This window comes from Nelumbo nucifera, chromosome 2, assembly GCF_055504915.1.
Source record: "Nelumbo nucifera cultivar China Antique chromosome 2, China Antique-T2T, whole genome shotgun sequence".
In the NCBI taxonomy this organism is placed as follows: Eukaryota; Viridiplantae; Streptophyta; class Magnoliopsida; order Proteales; family Nelumbonaceae; genus Nelumbo; species Nelumbo nucifera.
In genome coordinates this window covers 82,332,517-82,340,048 of record NC_142650.1, presented here as the reverse complement: position 1 = coordinate 82,340,048, position 7,532 = coordinate 82,332,517, and positions in this window count along the sequence as shown.

Below are 7,532 nucleotides of genomic sequence, written 5' to 3'. Positions count from 1 at the left end.
CTCAACTCCTTGAAAAGATGAAATTATACCTACTCAAAGTAAAATAAAACCAATAAACCTGGATCATTCCAAACAATCCAGCCTATATAACCTAAAACAAATCAAAGCAAATACAAGAAATTAATCACTTTAACCAACAAGAACCAAGCATATTACTACGCTAAACTGACTGACTTAAACACTTCCAGCATATTTAGAGAAAGTAGAAAATGAACTCAACTCCTTTAGGCGATTAAAACATAGCTATTAAAATAAAAAATAAAAGCAAATAAACTAGGATCAATCCAAACAATTCCGTTAAACAAATTAAACAAATGAAAGCAAAAACTTTATACAGTTCTTTCAATCAGTAAGAGAGAAGCATATTACAAATCTAAACTTACTATTCTAACTTGAAGCAACCCATTATATCAAGATAAACTAAATCAACTCACTCAGAATTTATAAGTGGCAATAAAAGCCATACAAGTAGTATCAAACTAATCCCCATTGACCGCATAAAATTCCTCCTTTCAAACAAACCCTCATTGTCTTCAAACAACAATATAAAGCGATTTCATTATTCAAATCCATAATTATTTAAACGACTTACAATCACTCAAAGCCAAGGGTTCTCCAAAACCAATGTTATCAAATTATCAGCTGCAACCAATAAACTATAATGATTCCCAGAATCTTAAAAGAACAATCCCAATCGAATCCAACACAACAGAGACCAAACGAAACCAAACATGGCCAGTAGTACAAATTAGTACCAAAAAAATGACACACTGTCAGCCCAATCAAAGATATCAACACATTGCCACATCAAAACCATCGAAGCAAAACATAGCTGAAATCATTCCAGAAAAGCCAAGATTATCTTGACCGACTTACCTATCAAGACAAAGATAAATCAAACTCAACAGTACTGTAACTAGATGCTAAGTAGTTAATAATTTATTTAAAAATTAAGTTATTTCAATCTCTCTCCCTGAGTCTAATATTTATGGCTAATTAGTAGGTTAGTCTCATTTGGGATTAAAATTATTAATGGGTTGGGCCAGGTTTGGATTGGGATTTGCGTTTATATCAATAGAGTATGTTTAAGCCCAAGTCTGAGTTTGGGTCGGCTTTTGGGCCTAGATCTTGGCATGAGCTTGACGTCATATAACGGTGAGAAAATTCTTTGTTTCTCTCTCATTTTCTTACCCAATTATTTATATAGTTATGTTATTAAGTTAAAAAAGTTATTTATTGAATTTTACTAAATTGTTTACTCTATAAACAAGTTATTTCTCTCTCTCTCTCCCTCCCCAAGTTAAATATTTAGGGTTGTCAACGGATTAGGTTTAGATCTAGATAGCTTGGTTATTTATTTATTTTACCAAAAGTTAGTATATTATTATCCATAGATTTTATTTTTTTACTTAACTAAATTATCCAATTAATTATTGAATTAATTAATGAACAAAGTATTTCTCGTTCTCTCTCCCTTTTAAGTCTATCAATGGATTAGTTACGTTGTCGGATAGGCTATACATGTCTTGTCCCAATAATAACTGAAATTTTATTTATTTACTTTACTAAATTAAATTAGCCATTTATTTGTTTTAATAGATGAAATAAATTATTCTCCATAAATTTTTATTTATTTAATTCAACCCATGACCAATATTTATTTAATTCAACCCACGACCAATATTTAACTAATAAGTTATTTCTCTCTCTCTCTCTCTCTCTCTCTCTCTCTCCAAGCCTAATATTTAGGGCTATCAATAGGGTAGGTATTAGTTGGGATTAAACCGGTTCACGGTTCGTGCCAGGTTCAAGTCGGTCTTTGCCTTCATATCAGCAAAACATATTCAAGCCTAGACCTTAAGCTTGAGGCCGACCCTCATATAAAGCCCAAAGCACGACTAGGAAATTTTAATTCTTGGTTTCTCATTTTATTGCATAATTATTTATATATATATATATATTATTAAGGTAAATAATTTTGTTTATCTTTTTTTATTAAAAAAATTGCTAAAAATCCCTCTTCCGTAATTGTTGTTAAATATCTAATTATTTGTAATTATGCCATTAATAAACATCTATTATTTTATTAAGTTAAAAAAAATGATTTATCTAATTTAGGCCAAGTTCTGGCTGGGCTTTGTCTTTATATCAAAAGAACAGGGGTGGAGGCAGGGGGGACCCAGGGGAGCCATGGCCCCCCTATGGCCAAAAAATCCCCACTATTCCATGTAAATTTTCTAGGGGTGCAACTTTTCCGGGTTAGGGTTGGGATTTTATCAAAATTTCAATAGGCCAAACCTGAAGCCTGAGCCCGAAATAGTGTAAACTGTTAACTCGGGACAACCCGACTTGCACCCCTAAAATTTTCCCTCCCCCACTCTCCACCCCAATGGGGTGTCCCTCCTTTAACCATCCATATTTATTCCCCACAGACCCCCAAATTCCACCTTACGTTTTGGCCCCTTCATGAAAATTTTCTAGCTCCACCCCTGCAAAAGAACATATTCAAGCCCAAGTACGAGCCCAGCCCAACCATTGGCCCTAAATATTGAGTCGAGCCTAGCCAAGGAGATTATTATTCTTGTTGGTGATGATGGAATCAGATTAACAGGTAATGCTTTTGATTCTCAATTTTATTTTGATAGGAAAATACTCTCTTTCTTTGTAATCTGAGTTGGTTCAGATTGATGTGCTTTGCCTAAATTTAATAAATCTGTTATAATACCTTTTTTAGCCTTTTTTTCCTAATTAGACAAAGAACTGTTGTTGGTTGTATTTTGCAACGATTAATAGATGTTTGAGAGAGTTTTAGGGACTTGTTAGATGCTTGAATATCGTGGTTTTTTTTTCCTTTTGAATTTTGGTTCATTTGTGCAATCTCTCTCTCTTCCTCTCCCTAGGCAGTTTTTTAACTTTCTAGCTCCCTTTTGAGTACAAATCAGTATGTCCAATTTTCTCACCGGTGCTTCTTAATTTTCATTGGTCATTTAATTATTCAGAAGGAAAAGGTTTGCGGTTTGCCAACAGTCATGATTTTTTAGCAATAATGACTCTGTCCAAAACTTTATTCACATCTTTCTGACAAATCAATGTTGGACACATTACTCTAACTCCTCAAAAAATTACCAATTGAAACAGAAATCTTTGGTATTGGGTTTTTGGATGAGATTGAATGCAATTAGTTATTAATTGGAGATATGCTCAGCTTGATTGTTAGCCTGTAAAAGACCAAGAAAATGCAATCTGTCATGAATTTGTGCCCACATGCTGGTGTTGACGAAGTACTAGAATTTTAATCCATACCAACACCAACAAAGAAACATTTGAAAGTTAACCACATGCTTTGAAATGGTTTTATTCTTGTTTAATGTTATGTGAATATCTTATTGTCAATACGAGTTGCTTTTCTTGTCAATATGGGCACTCAATCTGTTGTTGCAAGTGTAAATATCTTCTAATGCTGTTAATATTTAATTACTTTAAATGAATTTATTTCGTTTAAGACTCATCTTTATAATGAAACATCAGGGGTAGGGGTATGCATTGCTTTTCTTGTCAATATGGGTGCCCAATCTGTTGCAAGTGTGAATTTTGATAGCAGTTCATATACTTTACCCATATGATCTGCAAGCATATTTCCAGATTGCAAGAATGTGGTGTATCTTTATTATAAAAATTTGATTCAACAACTTATGGTTGTCTGTACTCACTAGATGATTTTATTAATGAGTAGATTTGTAATAACCAATTACATGGACGTCATAGATACCATGGATATTTCTTTATTTTTTATTTTACTAAATTAACTAAATTATTATCTACAGATTTTATTCATTTAGTTTAATAAATTATTCAATTAATTAATAATTTAGTTTACTAACAAATTATTTTGGGCTATCAACAAGTTAGGTCTAGAGCGGGATGGCATGTACCTGCCCCGTCCCAATAATAAATGAAAACTTATTTATTTATTTATTTTACTAAACTAAATTATTCATTTATATATTTAAGTAGATTAGATAAACTATTATGTATAAATTTTTATTTATTTGATTCAACCCGACACACAATAATAAATGAGTATTTAGTTATTTTATTAAATTAAAATTTTGATTTGTTTATTTTACAAAATTAAGTAAAATATTATCCATAGATTTCTATTTTTTAATTTACTAAATTATTCAAGTAATAAATAATTTATTTAACTATTTAGTTTTTTCAATCACTCTCCCTAAGCCTAATATTTAGGGCAATTAGTAGGTTAGGTCTCAGGTTGGATTAAAATTATTAACGAGATCAATAGTACATATTTATGCGCAAGTCTGAGTCTAGGTTGAACTTCGGGCCTACATCTTGAGCATGAGACTAAAGTTCATATAGAGCACGAATCAGGGTGAGGAAATTCTTTGTTCCTCTCATTTTCTCACCTAATTACTTATATAGTTATGCTATTAAGTTAAAAAATATTTACTGAACTTACTAAATTAATTTAGTTTATAAACAAATTATTTCTCTCTCTCTCTCTCTCTCTCTCCCTCTTGAGTTACATATTTAGGGTTGTCAATGGATTGGGTTTAGATCTAGATAGTTTGGATATTTATTTATTTTTCCAAAAGTTAGTAAATTATTATCCATAGGTTTTATTTATTTACGTAACTAAATTGTTCATCTAATTAATGATTTAATTTATGAACAATAGATTAGTTCTGGTGTCGAATAGGCTGTACATGTCTTGTCCCAATAATAACTAAAAATTTATTTATTTATTTTACTAAATTAAATTATTCATTTATTCGTTTTATTATATTAAATAAATTATTCTCAATAAAGTTTTATTTATTTAATTCAACCTATGACCAATATTTACGGTTGTCAATGGTGCAAGTTTGGTTGGGGATAGCTTGGACTAGTCTTGCACCAATCACAAGTGAATATTTATTTATATTTTTTGTTAAAATTAATTGTTGATTTATCTATTTTATAAAATTAAGTAAATTATTATCCATAGATTTCTATTTACTTAATTTATTGAATTCTTTACTTAACTAATTAATTAATTATTTTCCTAACAATTTTTTTTTTCTCTCTCTCTCTCTCTCCAGAGACTATTTTTAGGGTAACTGATATGTTTAGTGAGGTGTGGGATAGGATGTACCTGTCCCGTCCCAATAATAAATGTAATTTTATTTATTTATTTTACTAAACCAAATTAATCATTAGTTATTTTACAAAATTAACTAAATTGGTATCCATAAGTTCCTATTTATTTAAATTATTAAATTATAAAAGTAGTTAATAATCCATAGATCCCCCCCCAACCCGAGCAAAATATTTAGGTTTATAAATTGGATAGGTATCAATTGGGGTTAAACCTTTTCATTGATTGGGCCACGTCTGGTTTGGGCTTTGCCCTTATATCAACAGAACTTATTAAGGCCCAAGTCTAAGCCTAGGCCAACCATCAATCCATAGATTTCTATTTACTTAAGTAAATTATTATCCATAGATTTCTATTTACTTAATTTATTGAATTCTTTAATTAACTAATTAATTAATTATTTTTCTAACAAATTAATTCTCTTTCTCTCTCTCTCTCTCTCTCTCTCTCTCTCTCTCTCTGAGACTATTTTTAGGGTAATTAATATGTTTAGTGAGGTGTAGGATAGGATGTACCTGTCTCGTCCCAATGTAACTATTTACAATGATGCCATTAATAAAGAGCTAACTACTCTCTCTTTTTCTTGCCTAATTAATTATATACTTATTTTAAAATGTTAAAATATTTTATTGATTTAATTTACAAAATTATTTAATTATATCCCTCTCTATCTTACTGCTCATTGTCCAATATTTAAGGGTTGTCAACAAGTGGGGATTGGTCTAGGTAGCTTGGATATTTATTTATTTTATTAAATTAAATTATTCAATTATATATTTTACAAAATTAAGAAAATTATTATCCATAAATTTCTATTTATTTAATTAACTAATTGACTTCATTAATTAATCATTTATTAACAAGTTAAGGATGTTGGGATTAAACTTGTTCACAGGCAGTGCCAAGTTTGGGTTGGACTTTGTCTTTATTCAATAGAATATATTGAAGCCCAACTTTAAGCCCAACCCAACCATTAGACCTATCTCTTGAGTTGAGCCCGACGAGGAAAGTGTTATTGTTTATTTCTCTCTTATTTCCTCACCAATTTATTTATATATTTAATTTAGTAAATTAAAAAAAAAATTATTTATTTAATTTGCTAAATGATTTAATTTTATCAAAAAATTATTTCACTATATGTTCTAGAAATCTCTCTTCCATATTTGTTACTAACATGTAACTATTTACAATGATGCCATTAATAAAGAGCTAAGTACTCTCTCTTTTTCTTGCCTAATTATTTATATACTTATTTTAAAAAGTTAAAAGATTTTATTGATTTAATTTATAAAATTATTTAATTATATCCCTCTCTATCTTACTGCTCGGTGTCCAATATTTAAGGGTTGTCAACAGGTGGAGATTGGTCTAGGTAGCTTGGATATTTATTTATTTTATTAAATTAAATTATTCAATTATATATTTTACAAAATTAAGAAAATTATTATCTATAGATTTCTATTTATTTAATTAACTAATTGACTTCATTAATTAATCATTTATTAACAAGTTAAGGATGTTGGGATTAAACTTGTTCACAAGTAGTGCCAAGTTTGGGTTGGACTTTGTCTTTATTCAATAGAATATATTGAAGCCCAACTTTAAGCCCGACCCAACCATTAGACCTATCTCTTGAGTTGAGCCCGACGAGGAAAGTGTTATTGTTTATTTCTCTCTTATTTCCTCACCAATTTATTTATATATTTAATTTAGTAAATTAAAAAAAAAATATATTTATTTAATTTGCTAAACGATTTAATTTTATCAAAAAATTATTTTACTATATGTTCTAGAAATCTCTCTTCTATATTTGTTGCTAACATGTAACTATTTACAATGATGCCATTAATAAAGAGATAACTACTCTCTCTTTTTCTTGCCTAATTATTTATATACTTATTTTAAAATGTTAAAATATTTTATTGATTTAATTTACAAAATTATCTAATTATATCCCTCTCTATCTTACTGCTCGGTGTCCAATATTTATGGGTTGTCAACAGGTGGGGATTGGTCTAGGTAGCTTGGATATTTATTTATTTTATTAAATTAAATTATTCAATTATATATTTTACAAAATTAAGAAAATTATTCTCCATAGATTTCTATTTATTTAATTAACTAATTGACTTCATTAATTAATCATTTATTAACAAGTTAAGGATGTTGGGATTAAACTTGTTCACAGGCAGTGCCAAGTTTGGGTTGGACTTTGTCTTTATTCAATAGAATATATTGAAGCCCAGCTTTAAGCCCGACACAACCATTAGACCTATCTCTTGAGTTGAGCCCAACGAGGAAAGTGTTATTGTTTATTTCTCTCTATTTCCTCACCAATTTATTTATATATTTAATTTAGTAAGTTAAAAATTTT